The following is a 23,223-nucleotide window of genomic DNA, read 5'->3' as shown; positions in this document are numbered from 1 at the left end:
GTGCTCCTCCCCTGGTCTGGGATGTGGCTGCGGCAGGGGGAAGCAATCATGCCTGAGCCAAAGTGGTGTACATACTGTTACGCAACGCCTTCCTGATGATCTTTGGAAGGGCAACGTAAGGCTAAGCAACCGATGTCAGTGCGGTTGCTGTCCGCCAATGAGGTCCTCGCCGCACGCTAGACTAGATTGTCAGTGCCGTGCGGGAAAACCAATGTCGTAAGCAAATTGCGGAAGCTGAGAGAGAATTGGGTTTTGAATGATGATGATGATTTTATTGCTGAATGAAAATGATGATTACAATGATGTGGTGTCGAGGGGGAGAGACACCAGAAAATGCTGATTGAAATGTTTGATTGTTTGGTCCCCCTTAATAATGCTTAAAAAAAATAAACCAACATTACAAGACTAGTCCTAATAAAGCTGTAGAAGCACACTGAAATGAAAATGATGTAAACTAGCCTATGATTACAATGAAAAGGACTTAGATTATTACAAGGAAAAACTAAGTCCGATGGCAGCATCTTTGTCTTGCGGGTCAGGGTCTGCGCGCGCGTTGCTGTGGGCGCGCGCGACACTTGATGTGCTGGCCTGAGGCTGGGCACTGGTGCTTGGCATCAGGGTCTGTGCGCGAGGCGCTGTTGGAATGGGCCTGCAGCTGGGCGCTGGCGAGGCATCAGGATCTGCGCGCGCGGCATTGTCAGGGCGCGCGGCGCTGTTGTCAATGGCCAGCCCTTGGGCGCTGGCGAGAGGCATCGGTGGGGCGACAGAGGCACATGCGCGCTTGTCACTTGGCGCAGCCAAGACCACGGGGCCGACCATGGCGCTAGGCATTGTGAGGCTTGCTAGGCCGCCATGGGGCGCGGCCAAGGGGTCATGGGGCATGTCTGGAAAGCAGCCCATGACATTCTCCCCCACCTGAGTTGGCGCCGTCCTCGGAGCCTTATGATGATGATGATGATTCTGATGGTTGTTGGATGGGAGGTCTGCGCCCCTCTGTTGTTTGAGCTTGCTGTTGTAGCGAAGCAATGATTTCATGCGGCTGACATGGAAGACTGGATGGATCTTCCACCAGGATGGAATTTTCACCTGGTATGTGGACTTCCCAATGCGTTTTTCAATGGGCAGGGGCCCGATGTATTTTTGTTGCAGCCGAGGGTCATGGGTCCTTTCTGCAAACAAGTACCGCTTTGGGATGCATAGCATTACTTTGTCCCCTGGTTGATGTTGGGCAAAGCAAAGATTTTGTTCGGTGAACCTTTTTGCCCGCTCTTGGGCCCTGATGAGATAGCTCCGCACTATCTCCATGTTGCGCTCCCATTCGCTCGAGAAGTTGGCAGCTCGAGGAGATTTCGGCATGGTTGATGCATTCACCGTTTGCGGGAGAAGCGGTTGCTGTCCGGTAACAATTTCAAAAGGGCTCTTGTTTGTATGATGGCTCTTTTGAGAATTGAAACACAGTTGAGCAGCATCCAGGAGCTTCACCCAATGCTTCTGTGATCCGGTTGCGAAGTTGCGGAGATATTCCTCCAGCATGTCATCGAACCGGTCTGTCTGGCCATCCGATGGTGGATGGATGTCTGTGTTGTGACTCAATGTTGACCCAAAGCACCTGAAGAGATGGGTCCAAAAGTTGCTAGTGAAGCGTGAGTCGCGCCTACTAACAATGTTTTTGGGCAGGCCCCAATGTTTGACAATGTGCGAGAAGAAGAGTCGAGCTGTATCTTCTGCTGAGATGTTTTGCGGGGCTGCTATGAAAGTTGCATAGTCTGAGAACTGATCTATGACAACCATGATGGATGCAAGATTGCCGACTTGGGGCAATCCCGTGATGAATCTGAGGGAAACACTTTCCCATGGTCTCTGAGGGACATGTAATGGCTGCGAGGGTCCCGGCTGTGATGAGTGATCCGACTTGTCCTTGTGGCATGGCTGACAAGTCTTCACACGATGATGAGCGTCACCAGTCTTTTGAGGCCGATGACATGATGACTGATTGTTGCTGCGAAGGGTAGCCTGAACCTGAGGTTCATGTCTGTTGACTACCTTCTCCAACTGCATGGCCGAGATGTTTTCAGCGGCCATCTTTATGGGAAAGCATGGTATGGTGCAGGGCTTGGCCCCTTTTTCTCCCATCATCAGGAGCATGTTGGCATATGGTACCGGAATGGTGTTGGTTTGCCTCATGAAATCCAAACCCACTATGATGTCGAAGTCATCTATGATTGCGATGCGCAGGTCGATGCTTCCTTTGTATGGGCCAAGTTTCACTGGGACATTTGTAGCTGTTCCACCCAATGTCTGAGGTGGTGAGTTGATAGCCTTGACGCGGCCTTTGCTCTTTTGTACCACAAGACCTAGGCGCTCTACTTGCGTTGATGACAAGTAGTTATGGGTGGCACCCGTGTCTATCAGTGCGTGAAGGGGCTTGCCGTTCACTTTCAATTCGACGAACATTAGGGTCCTCGCTTGCTTAGGAGGTCCTTCGTCCATCTTTTCTTTCCCTTTCCTGGTGATTGGGACTGATGTTTTCTTAGGAGGACATGCACTGGTCCCCGCTAAGGCATGTGGGATAGAGCCAACAATTGCATTGAAGGCGCCTACCTGGTTGTCTTCAGATGTGTCTGATGCATCTGTCTCATCCTCGACAGTCTGATGAGCATTGACCTTGATGTTTGGGCATTCATTGTTCCAATGTGCCCCGCCGCAATGACGGCATTCTGAAGGAGGCTTTCTCCCCTGATTGTTGTTGATGGATGCAGCACTGTTGCTGTTGGAGGGAGGAGTCTTAGTTTTGGATGCACTCCGATCTCCCCCACTTTTGCTTGGGCCACCATTGCTGGGATGGTGCCCGTTGAATCCCCCTCGGACAGACGGCTGGGGCCTGTCGTTCTGAGTTCCCAAATGATAGTCGCCAAGGCATTCTGCAGCTTGAATGGCCTTGGGCAGGGTGTCTACCCGTTGTCGCTGTAGTTCCATACGGGCATGAGGTTTCAAACCTTCTATGAATGCGAAGAGTTTGTCTTTGTCCCCCATGTCGCGTATGTTTAGCATGAGTGCGGAGAATTCGCGCACGTACTCCCTCACTGATCTGGTGTGGCGGAGGTCCCGTAGCTTTCTCCTGGAATTGTATTCCACATTTTCGGGAAAGAACTGCAGGCGTATGGCTACCTTCAATTCGTCCCATGTCTGAAGAGTATCTTCACCGGCCTTGATGGCTTCGTGTTTGACCCGCCACCAAAGTTTGGCATCGCCCTGAAGATACATGGCAGCAGTCGCTACCTTTTTGGATTCCTCCAAATGGCCCACGGCATCGAAGTATTGTTCGATGTCGAAGATGAAGTTTTCCACTTCTTTAGCATCCCGGGATCCGTCGTATGGCTTTGGCTCCGGTATCTTAAGCTTTTGTGGAATGGGGGTGAGGTTTGCTGCACCCCTGATGTGATGGTCGCCTTCTCGAAGTAGGCTCTGTAAGGCAGCATTGACAACGTTGAGCTTGTCAGTCAAGTCGTTTATGGTTTGCTGCATGGCAGTTAGTCTGTCTGCCTCATGTTGCTGATGGGCTAAATCGTCGGCACGCTCCTGTTGGAGGTCCTCAAATTTGCCATGAATATTGGCAGTTTCAATGGCTGCCGTTTGTCGGTCCTCGTCGGAGTCACGACTGATGTTTGCAATGTCATTTTCGGCCTGCCGCATTCGGCGGTCCAGGTCGTCCAACCTTTGCACTAGGTTGTTGCTTTGATCAGGCACCGTTTCTACGATGGGTCGTAATCGGTCAACCGTCTCTTCTAGGGATGCTAGACGCTCCCCATGATTCACCATGGTCAGAAATGGTGATGATGGCAAATGTTCCCTCGTCCGATGTCGAGCCTAGGCTCTGATACCAACTGTTACGCAACGCCTTCCTGATGATCTTTGGAAGGGCAACGTAAGGCTAAGCAACCGATGTCAGTGCGGTTGCTGTCCGCCAATGAGGTCCTCGCCGCACGCTAGACTAGATTGTCAGTGCCGTGCGGGAAAACCAATGTCGTAAGCAAATTGCGGAAGCTGAGAGAGAATTGGGTTTTGAATGATGATGATGATTTTATTGCTGAATGAAAATGATGATTACAATGATGTGGTGTCGAGGGGGAGAGACACCAGAAAATGCTGATTGAAATGTTTGATTGTTTGGTCCCCCTTAATAATGCTTAAAAAAAATAAACCAACATTACAAGACTAGTCCTAATAAAGCTGTAGAAGCACACTGAAATGAAAATGATGTAAACTAGCCTATGATTACAATGAAAAGGACTTAGATTATTACAAGGAAAAACTAAGTCCGATGGCAGCATCTTTGTCTTGCGGGTCAGGGTCTGCGCGCGCGTTGCTGTGGGCGCGCGCGACACTTGATGTGCTGGCCTGAGGCTGGGCACTGGTGCTTGGCATCAGGGTCTGTGCGCGAGGCGCTGTTGGAATGGGCCTGCAGCTGGGCGCTGGCGAGGCATCAGGATCTGCGCGCGCGGCATTGTCAGGGCGCGCGGCGCTGTTGTCAATGGCCAGCCCTTGGGCGCTGGCGAGAGGCATCGGTGGGGCGACAGAGGCACATGCGCGCTTGTCACTTGGCGCAGCCAAGACCACGGGGCCGACCATGGCGCTAGGCATTGTGAGGCTTGCTAGGCCGCCATGGGGCGCGGCCAAGGGGTCATGGGGCATGTCTGGAAAGCAGCCCATGACATTACACATGCATGGCTTAATCTTTGAGACAAGCATATGACTACTGGCAGGATCAACCAGGTAGCATTCCTTATTGACGCCGGCATCGCATGAGCATGGCCGACCCAAAGGGCACCGCCAAGTCCAAGACGAGCACGACCGTCATTCGTAAGGAGCATTCTTTGGGCAAATAGGAGCCAATGAAGGCCCCATGCAGTACATGTCCTCACCATCTGTGAGAGAGTAAAAGACAAAGGTTTAGGATTGTGGATGTCAAAAATCTCGCACGACAGGGAAATCAAATGAAGTGGAATTTTCCTAACGGTTACATAGACTCTCGCAGATAAGTACAGACATCTCCGTATCGATCCGTGAGACTCTAATAAACCGACTTGTGATCTGTGACTCCTATGAACCTAGAACTCTGATACCAACTTGTCACGACCCCAGTTCGCCCTCCATGAACATGTCGTGACGGCACCTCATCCCTACGACTAGGTAAGCCTAACAATGCGGAATATAAACCAAATTGCGGAAGAAATAATTAAAACAGAACTAGTAAAATAGATCAGTGTTTAAGGTGCCGCCTGGCACATACAATAACAACTCTCGAACTAACAAAAATTCCCAAAACCTGGAATCTCACAAATCACAAGCTAAGGGATACATAAGAGGCTCTGACTCAAGAATGTCTATACAAGGAGAAATACTAAAAGAAATTATACTTATTACAGAAAGCTGGAAAGGGACTCCTCGGTCTGCGGACGTAGCAGATATACCTCGAAGTCTCTACCGATACGCCTCCTTCCAAGGCTGACAGAACTTAGTGGGGGTACTTGTATCTGCACAACAAAAATATGCAGAAGAGTAGCATGAGCACACCACGGCGGTGCCCAGTAAGTATCAAGATTAACCTCGGTGGAGTAGTGACGAGGAACAATCGAGACATCTACCGGTCAATAAGCAATATAATCATAGGAATAATGGAAATGCTATAATAATATGTAATGACTGCATGAAATAACTAACAATGCTACAATTCACAATAAGGGAAGGGAACAACAAGTAACAACAAAAAAATAATAAATGATGATGCATAACGACGACAATCACAATCCAAATCCTAAGGTCCCAACACCGCAAGGGAAAAAACAAGTCCATAACTCATATCCTACAATGATGTTCACATAAGGTCTTATTCACTCTTTCCACAACTTCACCAAGTCTCAGACAACCCACAACTCACAAAACCCAACATATGAAATCTAACACTTGACATCATATGCCCCATCAGTCTCTCAGTCATGCTGACCACTAACCAGCTAACTATGGCCACTCTCACATATAAAATGGATAAACGAGGGCATACCTCCCTCCTTAGAAAAAATAGGAGTAATTTACCTCTAACAGGAGTGTTTAACTATGTGTATGCTTGTGCAAGTGTTCTAACAAGAATTCTAACAACTAGTAACATGAATGGGAGGATGGTCCGCACGTACGATGTTTCCTCACAACTTCCGAGTGATAAAGCTCATACAGGTAAGAAACCCACAATCACAATAATGAAATAGGAATGCCTCCACAGGTCGTCACAATTCATTACAATCAATCGTATTAAGAACAACCTCATATTCGGTGATTTCAAGGGTCTAAGAACCTAAAGGGGACAATTTGCCACAAATAAATCCTAGCACACACTCTTAACCTTGCGTACAAGGAATACAATTAACAAAGAAGACTCAAATCCTAAGGGAAAGTCCCCCACAAGGTTAGGCAAGATACTTACCTCGAACCGGCTAAAATCAACTAGCAACCGCATTCTTGCCATGAGTACTTGACTCCAAATGGCCCAAATCTATTCAATTCAATCACACATTGTAAATAACATCTCAAGCAACTGATTCTACTATTTAACTCAATGCTAAAACGCGAAATTAGGTAAAATGACCAAAAAGCCCCTCAGGCCAACGTCTCGGAACCGGATGAATTTAACATTTTCAGAACTCTCGTACTCTCACGAGTCTAACCATATAGAAATCTCACAAATCAGAGGTCAAACACCCCATCAAAACTCAATAATTTGGTCTATGAAGTTTTACCCATTTTTCATTCAAAATCTTAAATTGAAGGATGAAATTAAGAGGAGATTCATGGAAATTGGTCTAAGTCGAGTGAGAATTACTTACCCAAGTTGCCCAGGTGAAAATCCCTCCAAAAATCGCCAAGACCTGAGCTCTAGAAGTCAAAATGTGATAAAATGGTGAAACCCTCGAATTTGGGATTAAATCTGCCTGCCCAGACATTTTGTTCTATGCGATCGCAAGAGAAGGAATGCGATCGCATAGAGTAAAATTGGAAGGCTAGAAAAAGAAAGCCTATGCGAATGCATAAGGTGTCATGCGATCGCAGAAGAGGAGGGAGCATAACTATGCGATCGCGAACAAGGCTATGCGATCGCATAGAAGGAATTAGAACCCCTCTGGAATACTCTATGCGATCGCGTAGGTGATGATGCAATTGCATAGAAGGAATTGATGCTGCCCAAACTTTGTGCTATGCGATCGCGGGACAAGCAATGCGATCGCATAGAAGGAAATACCAGATAGCAGAACAACAGTTCAAAAAGGATGAAAAAAGATCTGTAGCCCACCCGAAACACACCTGAGGCCCCCGGGACCCCGTCTAATTACACACACAAGTCATATAACCTAACACGGACTCGCTCGAAGTTCCAAATCACATAACACAACATCAAAACGACGAATCAAACCAAAAATCAAGCTTAAGAACTTCCAAATCTTCAAATGACGAATCTCATGCCGAAACCTATCAATTCAACTCGGAATGACGCAAAATTTTGCAGGCAAGTCCAAAATTAGATAACAGAGTTGCTCCAACTCTCGGAATTGCATTCCGACCCTGATATCCCAAAAGTCAACTGTGAGTCAAACTTCTTCATTTTCCAACTTCAACTTTCGCTGAAATACCTCAATTCATTCTACGGACCTCCAAATCTAAATCCGGACGCGCGCCTAAGTCCAAAATCACCATACGAAGCTGTTGAGATCATCCACGACCCATTCCGGGTTCGTTTACCCAAAAGTCCAATTGCGGTCAACTTTTCACCGTTCTAACTTCCAAAACAAGGTTTCTTCTCTAAATTTGACTCTAAACCATCCGAAGGCTGAATTCCACCATGCACGCAAGTCGATACTCATAATATGAAGCTGTTCCAGACCTTATGCCGCTGAACAGAGCTTAATTTCTCAAAACAACCGGTCGGGTCGTTACAGATCTCCTCCATATGGATCTATGTGGACTTATGAGGGTACTAAGTAGAGGAGGAAAGAAGTACATCTTTGTCCTAGTTGACTACTACTCCAGATTCACATGGACCTTGTTTCTCAGAACCAAGGATGAAACCTTTCCAGTCTTTGTTGCATTTGTGAAGCAGATTCAAGTGAAGATGAACCATAATATTGTACGTATAAGGTCTGATCATGGCAAAGAGTTCGACAATGCAAAATTCGACGAATTCTGTGCTGAAAATGGCATAAGTCACAATTTTTCAGCTCCCAGAACACCCCCAACAAAATGGTGTTGTGGAGAGGAAATAGGACTCTTGAAGACATGGCAAGAACTATGCTAATTGATAGTGGCGTAGCAAAAGGCTTTTGGGCAGAGGCAGTCAACACTCCTTGCTACTTGGTGAACAGGTGCATGATCAGGTTCTTCCTAAACAAAACTCCATATGAATTGCTGAATAGGAGGAAGCCCAAACTAACTCACCTAAGAACGTTTGGATGCAAATGTTTCATTCTCAATAATGGTAAGAAAGCGCTGGGAAAATTTGACACCAAAAGTGATGAAGGAATCTTTCGTGGATATTCCTCACAAAGCAAAGCATACAAGGTCTACAACAAAAGGACTCAATATGTTAAAGAAAGCATACATGTAATCTTTGATGAATCACACCATCTATATGGGAAAAATTCATATGATAAGATTGATCAAGATGGAGAGTAGTCAAAGGTCCCCGGAGAAGTCATTGATATGGCAAATGAAAATGCGGAATTGATGAGCCAAATCAAGGAATTCAATGAAGAAAATACAACAGAACCCTCAGCTAATACAGAAAAACCTGGTTCTTCCATCACAACAACTGAAGCAGAGGATAGAGTTGTTGATGCCGTGCAAGGAACTCCTGATGCTGAGCAGAGAAGTAGCACTCACCCGTCCATAGAAGTCAACAATGAATCCCATTCTAAGGAACCTGGATCTTCACACAATGAGATTCAGGGTCTAACTGGAAGCACAAAAGTTTACATCCCCTCCAAAATGTGATCACTCCTCTTGATTCAGGAATTCAAACGAGATCAAAGACAAGAAGCTCATTTGCCTTCTCAGCTTTCCTTTCTCAAATTGAGCCTAAAAATATCAAGGAAGAATTGAATGATACTGACTAGATTACTGCTATGCAAGATGAACTTCATCAATTTGAGAGGAACCATGTATGGCACTTGGTTCCTCGACCCTCAGATAGAACAGTCATAGGTACCAGATGGGTGTTCAGAAACAAGCTTGATGAATTTTGGAATGCAACAAGGATCAAGGCCAGATTAGTAGTCCAAGGCTACAATCAAGAAGAATAGATCGACTATGATGAAACTTTTGCTCCAGTTTCTCGAATGGAAGCCATCAGAATCCTCATTGCCTTTGCATCTCATATGGAATTCAAATTGTTCCAAATGGATATCAAAAGTGTATTTCTGAATGGATATTTAAAGGAAGAAGTCTTCGTCAAACAACCATATAGGTTTGAGTGCCATGAGCATCCTAAACATGTATTCAAACTTGACAAGGTATTATATGGACTGAAGCAGCCCCCCGTGCATGGTATGAAAGGCTGTCCAAGTTTCTTCTTGAAAATAGCTTTACAAGAGGAAAAATTGACAACACCCTATTTCTGAAGAAACAGGGAAGGATCCTGCTCATTGTGCAAGGTTATGTTGACGACATCATCTTTGGTGCAACAAATGACTCCTTGTGTGAGGAGTTTGCAAATCTTATGTGAAGCGAGTTTGAGATGTGCATGATGTGGGAATTGAATTTTTTCTTAGAGTTGCAAGTTAAGCAAACCCATAAGGGAACGATGATAAGCCAGCAGAAGTACATTAAAGAGCTCCTGAAGAGATTTGAGATGGAAAGTCAAAAGACCATTGATACTCCTATTGTCACTGACACTCGTCTGGACATGGATAAACATGGTTCTCCTGTAAACGAAACCATGTACAGAGACATCATTGGTTCACTTTGTATCTCACATCTAGTAACCTTGACATTGCATTCAGTGTGAGATTATGTGCTAGATTTTAATCTAGTCCAAAGGAATCTCATATGAAAGCTGCCAAGAGGATTCTAAGGTATCTCAAAGGAACGCAGGACTGTGAGCACATGATTTTTGCCCGACTAGAAATACTTCTACAAAATTTTAAAAAATAGGTTTTTGTAAATTATTTTTATTTTTATAAAATTTTGTAGGAATTTCTTGTTAATTGTTTGCATTTAGTTGTATATTTGTGCTTATTTAATATTTTAAAATTATGGAAAATACCCTAAAAAAATGTTCAAATGTCATGCATTGCATTTTAGGCTGTCATTTGCATTTTTAAGGTTGACTCGTTAATTAATTATTTTATTAAAAGAAAAATCACAAAAGTTATTCTTTTTTACATTTTTAGCTCTTAGCATTTAAATCAGTAATTTTCTTTTGTTAATTTAGGATTGGATAATTATGTAAATAATATAAATAGATAGTTAGTTAAATTTTATAAATTAAGATAATTTAATACTTAATTTAGAGTTTATTTAAATTAATTAGTTTTAAATTTAAAGAAAAGGGTCTTGGCTGAATTGGGCCAGTTTAAACCAGCTCAATCCCAAACTTAAACAAAAATACCCAAGCCCAATACCCCCTAAACCGATCAAGCCCGCCACTTAATTAAACGACATCGTTTAAGTGCCAGGCGATCGTGGCAGTTGATCTTCAATAGATCTAACGGTCTGGAACTGGCCTGACACTTGACATATATATGTTCTAATCCTCTCTTTCCCCCTTCATTTCAAATCCTTTACTCTCTCACATCTCTCTCTCAACCGCCCCAAACCTTAGTCGCCCTAATACCCTCCGCCCAAAATAGCCTAAGGCGATGACGAAACCTAAAACTGCCCTAATGTACTCCATTCTCTCTCCCACTGTTCATAACTCTATCTAACCTATCAAACCCCCCAAAAAACACCATGAAAACCGTTAGGTTATAAACCTAGAAAGAGCCAAAACCCTAGCTCCGCCATCGGAAATCGCCTATAGCGGCGGTGGAACTCCAAACCCCCTCAAAATCACCCCATACATTCTCCTCACCCCCCTGAACCTCACCCTACCAACCAAATCTCCAAAAAACCTCACCAATAATGATCGATCTTAGATCTGAAAACCTAGAAACCCTAGAGCTGCTGCCGGAAACGCCTATGGCAACGTCAAAACCCTAAACTTCTACCAAACAACCACCACACCCACTAGAACCCCAATATACCTATAAATCCCAAAAATACCCCATTGAAAACTCTAGATCTTAGATCTGAGATTTTCAAAACCCTAAAATCTACCTAGTTCGTCTAATAATCCTCTTGCCAATATCTCTCATCAGGGATCTTAGATCCCAGATGGGTGTATTTGCATTAGGGTTTTTAACGGCTAGATCTTCTTTTAGGTATAAATATTTTTTTCCTTTTCTGTTTTTGCATTTATTTTTCATTATTATTATTATTATATGTTTTTATCTTTATTAATTTTTCGTTTATGTTTTTTTAGTATTACTATTTTTGTTGTTTATCTTGTTTAAATTAATTGTTGTTATTTTGTTTTTAATTGTTTACTGTTATATTTGGATGGTTGTTAAGAACTGGGCCTTGCTGAAGTGGCCCGTTCCACTTGGCTCAAAAATTGGGCATGCTTGATAGATAGGCCTATAACTTTGTTAAAAGCTTAAGAGCCCAAGCTCTTCAGGCCAAGAGTCACACAAATCAGGCCCAGAACCAATCAAGTTCTGAGGTAATTCCAAGGCCCTTAAGGGTCAATTTTGGAATTTTAGTTTGAAATATTTTCAGAAAAGTGTTAGCAACTTCTAGAATAGGGACAACTATCCCAATGTTGAGTAGGAAAGGATAGGGATAAGATTCCAAATATTCAGAAATTGGACAGTTGTCCATTTTCTGAGATAGGAAGGTACTAGAAATTGGACAGCTGCCCATTTTGGTTGAGGAAAAGATGCCTTTTCCCTGATTTAGGGATGCTGGCAGATTCCTTTTTGTTACCCTAACCCTTATCCCTTTCAGTCCCTCACTCTATATAAACACTCATTTTCTTCATTATAAGCACATCTGAATACACCTACACTTACAGAGCTAGACCTACACACACTGAAAAAATACAAAGAAAATATCCTTGAAAATACACTGATTCTACACTGCTTTTTGAGTCTCTTTTCTTCATTTTAACAAAGAACTCCTATTGGTTTCATATTTTAGCTGGGATTTCTGAGTTCGAATTTAAAGACGTTTTAGTTTCCTGTTTGGTATTCTTGCTGCTGCTTTTGCTCAGATTTTTTAGAAACTTATTTTCTATCTTTCTGTTTGTTTTCTTGCTGCTATCAAGGTACTATTCTAAACAATGTAAAGGTTTAATCTCGTTGTTATCCTGACTATGAATTTGCTGTGTATTAAAAGTTGTGTTTGTTTAAAAGTGGTCTGGTGTATGGTTTAATTTACTGCATGAATCATGTGGTTTAAAGTTGTTTAGTTGGAAGTTATGTGTGAACCCATGTAGAACTAGTCATTTACACTGTTTATTCTATTTAAGTTATATTAGCATTATGTTAAAATATTCATAAAATTGCAAAAAAATTGTTTAAGTTTCATGTGTTCATCCAGAAGATCTATATGCTTGTATGTAATAGAAGAAGTGAAAAACAGTATTCTCTTTTAAGAAACTTGTTAGAGTAGTAATAGGTAGATTTGGTTATCATTAAAGAATTAATCTCAGTATTTAGTTAATAAGTTAGTTCTTTTTATATCTTACTTGTATAATGAGTTAGTTTGATATATTAATAGCTTTACTATTTTGTTTAAAGCAATTAAACATAGTAATTCCAATTCGTTAGTTTTTGGATCATGAAAAACTGATTTTTTTGAGCTAACTGAATAGTTACCATGGTACATTTTGGGTCTATGGGATTTTACTCTAGGTTTTCTGCTAATAAATCAAGTTGGCAATTCGATCAAAGGCATTTACTCTTTAAAGTTTTAAATACACAATGATTTTTTTAACTTATCACTTTAGCATAGTGTTAACATAAGAAGTAAAAGTCTTAGGTAGAAAATTATCGATTTGAACCAGATTTTGATTTACTTTACCCATCCCAACCCCCTTTAGATTTATGTTTTAAAAAATAATTAAAATATAGGTAAAATTTTATAATTGCTACGACAAATGTGGGTCTCAAACTCGTTCAGATAAATATGTATTGGGCCAGAGTCATTTGGACTCATCATTCCCAGGCCCAAATTATCCTTGATTAATTTCATTTAGCTATTCATAAGATGTGCTTTGGGCCAGAGTCATTTGGACTCATCATCATGCCCAAATCTTCTTGAATTAAAATTGCTTTGTTGATCAAATGCTTGATATCATGTGTATTGGGCCAGAGTTCGTTTGGACTCAGCCATTATTCGCCCCCTCCCCCCCCCCCAAATTATTTTTTCGATTAAGATTCAACTTAGCTGGCCCATATAATTGATAATGTATGTATTGGGCTAGAGCCCAGTTGGACTTAGCCTTTATCAGGGCCAAACTCTTAATCATGGGCCTGTTTGGTAGATAATAAATAAGTGGCCTAATTTAATTTAAACAAATATTTCACATAGTATTGAACCTTTTACACTTAGTTATATGACATAATGTACTTATCTTAGAGACATAATCATAATTTAGGTATACTTATAACTGAACTAATTATTATAATTATGTACACATACGCGTGATATAGTTGTGATACCACAAAAAAACCAAGGTGCACGCTCGCGTGACCATGAACAAACATTCTTAGTAAGTAGAACGTCTTAATCAAACACTCGTAGAAATGCTGTAGGCGCGGGTTTTAAAACTACTATCGTGATTGCATACATATTCGTGTGACGTGATTCCGATTTTTTTTCCAAATAAACTCAAAGTACGTGTTCGCGCGACTTTGAACAAACTTTTTCTTAAATAAACTAAGTGTTGTAAATTGCGTGCACATACACGTGACGTGATTCTTAACGCACTAAACTAAAACGAGTATACGTACGCGTAACTCATCTTAAGTTAATCCTTTAAATACATGTTATCAAGTGATTAGTAGCGGTAAAAGGTAAAATAAATATAGGTCCTAAAATAAGTAATTAGATAAAATAAGCCAAGTATAAATTGCTAAGCGACCGTGCTAAAACTACTAAACCAGGGAATGCCTAACACCTTCTCCCGGGTTAACAGAATTCCTTACCTAGTTTTCTAGTTTCGCAGACTTTAAACGAAGTCAAATTTTCCTCTATTTGGGATTTAAAATAAACCGGTGACTTGAGACACCATAAAATTATCCCAAGTGGTGACTCTAAAATAAATAAATAATCTCATTTCGATTATTGTCACTTTAATTGGAAAAATTCTCTTATCCCAATCCTCTCGAAAAAAGGAGGTGTGACAAGGACCTGTTTCTCTACTATCCTTCAGGAGATAATTTCAACTTAACTGGGTACGTTGATGCTGATTATGCTAGCTATCTATTGGATAGAAAGATCACATCTGGCATGGCACATTTTCTGGGATCGTGTTCATTTTTTTGGGGTACAAAGAAACAAAACTCTATGGATCTTTCAACTGCAGAAGCTGAGTATGTGGCAGTTGCCTCTTGTTGTGCTCAACTACTGTGGATCAAGCAATAACTAGAGGACTTTGGTGTATTTTTTGATTGTGTTATATTATTGTGTGATAACACCAGTTCTCTCAACACGACAAAAAATCTGGTTCAGCATAAGAGAACAAAGCATATTGATGTGTGACATCATTTTCTTAGAGTAATGTTGAAAAATGTCGTATCTGCATGATGTTCTACAAAGCAGAAGACCAAGTAGCAGATATCTTCACCAAATCATTGAGCAGAGAGCACTTTAAAGAGAATCGATTGGCATTGGGGTTGATAAAATCAAACCGAGCACCAAGTCCCTCAATGATTGGCTATGAACGAATGAACAGGTAAAACAACTAAAACGTATTTTCTAGCAAGTTCTAACTCATCTCTATATCTTTACAGGTAAACACGTATGGTAACTACAGAGCAAGCACATAGCTAATAACGTTGCATCTTGGTAAAAGGATGAGGCTCACATTTACAAAACTAAGTTAGGGAAACTGGTTCTCTTGACTCAGGTTAGTAGTTCCTTTATACTCTCATGCACATTTTTAACGGCTATAAAAGTGCCAAGTCATTAAATGTTTCAGTCTCTCTTTCTCATATCTTTATAACTCAAACATCACACCCATTACTAGATGACCCGTCTACCCAATGATTCATACATGTTTGTAATCGGTCCTTCACTTCTTCTAAATAACCCCAAACACTATCTCTTTCCTCATTATCCACATCAAATCCAAAAAGTCCATTTTCTCTCTCTCTCAAATCAAACTCTCTTCTTCTCATTTACTCACTTTAGATCTCCACTATGTCTCAAAATCTAGAAGTTTCAAACATTTCCAGCGTAGTCCCCATTGTGTCTTCATCTCATGAAGCACTAGAGCGAGTTATGGTTCTCACCGCAGTCGTAAGACTCAGAATCCCAAAAGATTTGTTGTTGCGACCTCTCTTTCTACCTCACCGGAAAAAATGGCAGAAGGTAAAACAGTAGACGGAGACGACGGGCAGAAAGTTTCTATTCAGAAGGTTGCGGAAAGTTCTGAAGCCTAATAAGATGTGGCTTGTAGTAATGAAGGCTCAACAATGACCGTTCCAAGCTTTGATGTAAATATTGCCAATCCTATAGGTAATGTTCCTCATGTATCATCTAATTCTACTTTAGGGGTAAATAAACAAGAAGCCATTAAGAATATGTTACTAATTTCTGCAGATAGAGGTTTGGTTGGTGGTTATAAGGGTGATAATGAGACCACTAGGTCTTAGGGGGAATGTGAAAGTCACAAAGTTGAAGGGGGGAACTGGTGGTTGAAGGTGGGGAACTAGTGCCCTTTAGAAACTTGGCACCAGTCAGTACTACTGGGGAAACAACAGAGGGACTTGTTCCCTCTGCCAAAGAAAAGCATTCTGCTCCTACTTGGGAGGAAACCCCTTGCTCCTCAAAAGAGCCCCAGGTCAGTATTGATCCTGCCCCTTCTTCTCACTTCGATGCTGAGCCGCTGAACTTTGTCATCCCTGAGATGAGATCTCTATCCAAAGAGAAAAATAAAAATAGTGAGGAAGACTATGACAATGTGACTGTGGCAAGCTTTATTACTGCCAGAAGTGGTGGGGCAGTTCCCAAAAAGCCCATTCTCAAAAGACCCACCACCAGGTTGTAAAAGAAAGAAGCTTATGAGTCTGTGCTGAAGCAAAACAAAGAGGAAATGGGAAGAAGAAGGTTGGTAAAAGGGGTAAAGCTAGTCAATTAGAAGGATGTGCCTCCAGCACATGTTGTTCATGTTGATGATGAAGAAGTGAACGAGGAACTTGCTTCCTTAATTCGTAAATTCTCTAAGAAACTTGTGATTCCAAGTCCCAAGAGAGGGTCATCTCTGAAAGTTGTGGAGGACAAAAGTGTTGAGAGTGAGAAGTCTAGTGAAAAATATCCTGAGAAGTCTGAAAAGAAGGAGGAAACTATGAGGAAGTCTGTGAAGAGGAAGGCTAGCGACAACGAAGAACCTGGTTCCTCCAAGAAGTCCAAAGTGACTGTGTCAAAATATGGAGGCAGAGAAAACCTTAGGAAACAGAGAGTGATATGGGGCAGAACCTTCGCACCTGACATTCTTGACATGGCAGGAATGCGTCAACTGGTCGATATTTTGTGAGTTTCAAAAGTGGACACACTTGTTCACCAATGAGAGCCCCAATGTGTATAAGGAATAGGTGTGTAGCTTCTACGAAGACATGTTCATAGTGGAAGATGATAACATATGCTTGAAGGTCAATGGAGTAGATTTTGTGATGGACGAGGCTGTGTTGGGGAATATTTTTAGAGTGCCTACTGAAAGGATCTCATCCATTGAGGGGAACTATTCTCCAAATTTCAGGAGTTCCATTCTGAAGGATGATGCTGTGTAGTAAGGAGAACAGGTGCACAAGAAGCCCCTCCTTCCAGTGTCTCAACTTTTACTTGAGATGGTGAATAAGGTCTTGCTTCCACGTGCAGAAAGGAATTCCATTACTTTCAAAGCAGACCTATTCCTAATGGAAACACTGGATGCCTACACCACTATCAATTTGCCTGGTCTTATAATAGAGCATATAAAGAAAGTGTCAGACTTCAAGGATGGTAATCATGGTTTTTCTTATGGGTTCTTGCTCACTAAGGTGTTTAACTTCTTCAAAGTCCCTTTGGAAAAAGCAACAGTGAGAACTCGCAAGTAGACCTTCTCACACCTTGGAGGAATGTGAGTGTATTGATAAGAAAGGAGGGGTTGGAAGCAATTCCACTATCTCTCAATTGATTGATGCTTAGAATGCTGCAAATGAGGAGATAAGGAGGTTGAAGGCACGAAATGTCATTCTTGAAGGATAGCTTAGTCGGGCCCAGGAAGCACCTGGTTCCAACAGTGCTGTGATAAAAAACCTCTTCTAGCATCACTTCAATTTGCGTGCGCAGTCCGAGTGCATAGTCAGAAAGCTATTATGTGAAAATCTGTGAAAACAATGATAAATTTTGGCTATAAAATGAATTAAGTTGACTTTGGTCAACATTTTGGGTAAACAGACCCGGACCCGTGATTTGACGGTCCCGGAGGGTCCGTAGGAAAAAATGGGACTTGGGTGTATGCCTGGAATCGAATTCCGAGGTCCCAAGTCCGAGAAATGAATTTTTAAAAGAAATTATTTTCTGAAAAATATAAAGGTTTTTGAAAGTAAAATATTATATGAAACCTGTGGTATCGGGACCGTATTATGGTTCTAGAGCCCGGTACTGGTTCAATATGATTTATATGTATTGTCGGTAAAGTTTGGTAAGAAACGAAATTCATTTGACGTGATTCAGACCTTAAATGCAAAATTTGATGTTTAAAGAAGTTTTTGAGAAATTTCATTGATTTTGAGTTTAATTCGATGTGCATGATGTTATTTTGGTGATTTGATTACACGAATAAGTCTGGAAGATGTTTTTGAGGTTGTATGTATATTTGGTTTGGAGTCCCGAAGACTCGGGTGAGTTTTGGATAGGTGTCGAGGTGATTTAGACTTAGAAAAATCTGGTTTTCTGCTGTTGCTGGTGTCCAGTTATTTTGTACTATGCGATCGCATAGGAAGGCTTGCGATCGCATAGTGTAAACTTCAGGGGTCCTATTTTTTGCTATGCGATCGCATAGTCCTTCCGCAATCACATAGAGTAAATTCTGGGAGGTCACAATTTGTTCTATGGGGTCGCATTGTTTCTTCCGCAATCACGATGTATTAAACCAAGCCTGGGAAGGGAACCCGTTTTCTTCTATGCGATCGCACTGCCTTGACCGTGATCGCAGTGACCAATCTCCCTTACCTTATGCGATCCCATTCCTTTCTTCGCGATCGCATAGACCAAAATCCGCCCAGTTATTTTTAAGTTCAAAACAGAATGTATTACAGGAATTTCACCATTTTTCACAACTTCTGCTTCTCCACACCTCTTGGGCGATTTTTGAAGAGAAACTTCACCACAACTTCATAGGTATGTAATCCTGAGCTCGTTTTCTTCTATTTTATCAACACCCATTAGATTTCTAGGCCTAAAACATGAGATTAAGGGTAGAAAATTAGGGATTTGGGTAGAGTTAAGACTTTTTGATTATTTGGGAATTTGACCTCGATTTGGGGTCGGATTTCAAAACAAATTATATATTCGGGCTCATGGGTGAATGGGTGATCAATTTTTGGTCCGAACCTCGTGTTTTGACCAAGCGGGCCCGGGGGTCAATTTTTGACTTTTTGGGAAGAATGATAGGAAAACTATAATTAAGCATTGAAATTGAATTATTTAGCATTTATTGATGTTATTAAGTCGATTATGTCTAGATACAATTGATTTGGAGCCAAATTCAATAAGAAAAGCGGTGTTTGAGGCTTGAGTTGGTCGTGGAAGTTCAAGGTAAGTGTTTGGTCTAACCTTAGCTTGAGGGATTAGGAGTCGAGTCCTATTTGCTATGTGGTAATTGTTGAGTACGATGTATAGGCATGGGGACGAGTATCTATACATTGGTGTCTAGCATGCCCGTGAGTCTTATATTATGATTATCATGACTTCGTTGTATCTTTCATGCCTTGGTGATGGTTTCTATTTGTTGTGTAAAGTTTGTGGAAGAAATTGTGACCTATGAACATTGAGGAGTGTTGGCTCAAGTTATGTAATGAATTGTGGAAGTATAAGTGATAATTGAACCTTTAGAGTATTGGCTCGAGTTGTGAATTGAATTGTGAAGTAAAGTGAGAAAGAGAAGAGATCATTATGTTGCCCCCCCATGCCGGGCTATTGTTGCTTTATTTGTTATCTCCCTTGCCAAGATGTTGATGTTATTGATGTTGTACCTTGCGGGGACTTATTGTTGAACTATCGTTCCCTAACCGGGATTATTGTTGCAAATTTTATTTATTTTCCTTGCACTATTATTTGTGATAGTTGTTTGGGTAAGGAAGAGAGTTAAAGCACTAAGGGTAATGCCGTGTATTGTTTTGTGAGGAAAGAGTGTAAAGCACGGAGGGTGATGCCATGTATGATTTGTGAGAAAAGAGTGTAAAACACGAAGGGTGATGTCGTGCCGCACGATGTACTATTCCGTGCCGATTATATTGATTATATGGTGAGGAAAGAGAGTAAAAACACAAAGGGTGATGTTGTGCACATTATTACTATATGATTGCTTTGGTGAGGACGAGAGTAAAAACACGAAGGGTGATGCCATGCATTTATTGATTCTGATTCCTTGATGATATCCGAGTTATATTGTTTCTTTCGTTTACTTGTTGTATTTCTATTCGGGATTGATATCTTCCCCCGCAGCATGCTACCCCTCCCATACTTGAATGTTTATTTCTATATTTCTTTTCCGCTGTATATATTTGAATTGCATAGGCTTATTTAATAGTCTGGTCCTAGCCTCGTCACTACTTCGCCGAGGTTAGGCTAGGCACTTACCAGCGCATGGAGTCGGTTGTGCTGATACTACACTCTGCACTATGTGCAGATCCCGGAGCAGCTCTTGGACCGTAGTTTTGAGGCTACCTTCAGTCCACGCAGAGATCCAAGGTAGACCTGCAGGCATCCGCAGACCCTGACGTCTCCTCTATCTTTTATTTCCTGTTTTGTCTTTTTGCTTCAGAAACAGTGTGTCTATTATTTTCAGACCTTTTATTTAACAGTCTTAGACTGCATGTGGTACTGTGACACCAGGTTTTGGGTGATTAAGGTTTAAGCAGTTGTAATAGACATAGATTTCAGATATTTTATTATTCTCTTCTACTTAATTTAAATTTTTGCTGTTTTTACGTTATCGCTTTACGTTTGTAAAAAGAAATAAATGGATAATGAAGTAATTAGTTTAAAGGATTGACTTGCCTAGCTCATATTAGTAGGCGCCATCATGACTCCCGAGGGTGGGAAATCCGGGTCGTAACAAGTGCACAAGGCATAGAGGTTGCTCGTCTGATCAAGGAAAATATAGATCTTAGGAAATAGTTCGAGGACCTGAAAGAGCGGATGCTTTACGAACAAGTATCTGCAAATGCTCGAATGGATTTTCTCCTAAGAACCCTTGCCTCCTCATCCCTGCCTCCCCTTTCTAGTGCTTCTTAAAACAGTTCCCTGGTTATCTGTCCTACCTTGGTCCTTTTTTGTTGTTTATGTGGCTGGTACTTTTAAGTTTTTTTTTCCACGAATGGTTGTGTAACAATGGTACTACTATTTCTATTATCTTCTCTTTCAAATTAATGAGCATCTCGTCTTTTGTTATGCATGTTATACTCTTACGCTCTATTTTTAGCCATGTTGTATGCACATATGTGGCATGAATTAACTTTGCTAGACTTCTTGATTACTTATAACTTGTACATAATATTTTTGTGATGCCAGAAGGGTGAAGAAAATTGAAATAGGGAACATGTTCTTATGGGTAATACAGGAAATATTGTATGGAGATCTGGTTCTCAAGGGGAACTTCAATTATAAGTTTGTCATCATCAAAAAAGGGGAAATTGATAAGTTATGTGCCTTTCTGTATTTTGATGATCTAACAAACTTTGTGATAAGAGCTAGACCGGGAACATGTTAAACATCCTCAAAATGCTCAAGAACAACAAGTCTCAAGTCGGGCACAAGTTCCAACAACTAGAGACAAAGAGACGACAGAGGAAACAGATGGACATCCGTTCCCTTGCTGACTGTATCAGTCAACTCCCCACAGTTGTAAAGTCGATGCAACTGTTCCTCTGCACACACGCAACAGTGCAAACAATGCAACAATCACTTTATAGGGAATGCCTTGTACCGGATAATTGCTTGCATCATTCAGGTGACATCCCTTGCATAGTATCAACATGAAGCAAGGGAAAAACACATACTTGAACATCTGAAAATTGATTAAGTTTTTCTCTCAAATGTGTTGCCATCTCGCAAGTGACTTCAAGGCTTCAAGAACAAGGAACAACAGAATAAAGGACCAGTTTCTAGCAATGTGTTACCATATGTCCTTAGTTGTGTTGTACCTTTATTAGAGTGAACTACTTGTAATTCCTACTTAGCTTAGCTAGAAGTATTGTATAGGAAACCATTTGTAAAATCATAAACCTTGTGTTTGTGTCTTGACTAGAGTTAGTCGAGTTATGAGCTTTGTAATAGAGTTATTACAAAGAGGCTTGTAATAAAGTTATTACAAGTGAGTGAGGGATTAAGAGTTTAGTTCTTAGGTTACAATAGTTTGTCATCTGAAGTTTGCTCAGTAATAAAGTTGAAATCCTACGAGTGTAGATCGTAGTTTTTAATCCCGTGAGCTGGGAGTTTTCCACGTAAAACTCTGCTGTATTATTTACTTATATCTTATTGTATGTGTTTTTTGGGAAATAATAGAAAATCAGATTCTCTTAGTTTGGGAGACTCTTAGTTCCCATCACCTTTGTTTATGTATCAGGAAGTTTTATCTAAATAGTAGCATCTAAGCCAGTTAATTATTCCCCCTTGACCTCAAGGTCAAATGCCAAATGAGATAATTAACGACGAAATAGTCAAAAGGCCAAAAATGACATTCAATTAGTATGAATTATAATGATTACTTTATTCGAAAAGCAATTATTATGCGTAATTGTATAATTAGAAATTCATGCCTCTCTTTTTTCTTGTCTACCATTTTTCTTTTGATTTTCAAAATCTCATTTTGCTTTGTAGAGCTTTTACTACGTATAGCTTTAAATTTTAAATACGTATTGATCCGTTTTATACTTGTACTTTTGCTAATGTCGAAATTTCACTTCAACTAGTCAATTTTGTGTAAGACATCTAATTATTTATTAAATAAGTTATGTAATTATTTTTGAAAATAAAAAAGTAAAGATTTGAAAGTGTCACGACCCAACTTTCCCTCCATTTGGGTATCGTGATGGCACCTAGTCTTAGGGACTAGGTAAACCTAACTCATACTGAAATACAACAATACTAAATGAAATTTAACAGTCTCGAAGCAGAAATCTCTACAAAATTTATAATTTCCAAAACCCGGTAGTACAAGGCATAAGCTCAACAGAGTTCGCTACAACTTCTAAATACAATTGTTTGGAAATAAATAAAACAGTGTGAATACAAAGTAGGAAGGTGACTCCGAAGCTTGCGAACGCAACAACAAGTTTACCTTGAGTCTCCTTGGCAAGAATCCGCTCAGCTACTAACGATCAATACCTGGATCTGTACAAAAAATATACAAAAGTGTAGTATGAGAACACCACAACGGTACCCAGTAAGTATCAAGACTAACCTCAGTGGAGTAGTGACGAGGAACAGTCAACATACTCATTGGTCTAATAAGCAGAACAAGTATAAGAATAGAAACAACAGAACATGATATCTCTATAAAGACTACACGATATGGCTAACAATACAGTAAATTCAATAAGGAAAGAAAACATCAAGTAACAGCGGAACACCATAATAAAACACGAAAAAGTGAACGAGAATATAACCCAAATCCGAAATCACAAATACAGCAAAGACAAGTCGTAACTC

The 23,223-nt window shown here is 40.9% G+C and overlaps 1 long non-coding RNA gene across 2 annotated transcripts; it reads left to right on the top strand.

Moving 5' to 3' along the window:
- Window positions 1–12,147: 12,147 nt before the first annotated feature.
- On the top strand, window positions 12,148–21,891 carry LOC138882265 (uncharacterized). 2 transcript variants are annotated; one of them, XR_011403745.1, is made up of 3 exons: window positions 12,148–12,406; window positions 14,519–15,214; window positions 20,201–20,434. It is a non-coding gene; the product is annotated as an uncharacterized lncRNA (long non-coding RNA). The 2 variants fall into 2 exon arrangements; XR_011403746.1 differs by lacking the exon at window positions 12,148–12,406 and adding an exon at window positions 21,085–21,891 and having other exon boundaries at window positions 13,724–15,214; window positions 20,201–20,262.
- Window positions 21,892–23,223: the final 1,332 nt, after the last annotated feature.

Source organism: Nicotiana sylvestris, chromosome 11 (assembly GCF_000393655.2).
Source record: "Nicotiana sylvestris chromosome 11, ASM39365v2, whole genome shotgun sequence".
NCBI lineage: Eukaryota > Viridiplantae > Streptophyta > Magnoliopsida > Solanales > Solanaceae > Nicotiana > Nicotiana sylvestris.
The sequence above is the reverse complement of the archived record's forward strand: the minus strand, read 5'-3'. Positions and strand labels throughout refer to the sequence as shown.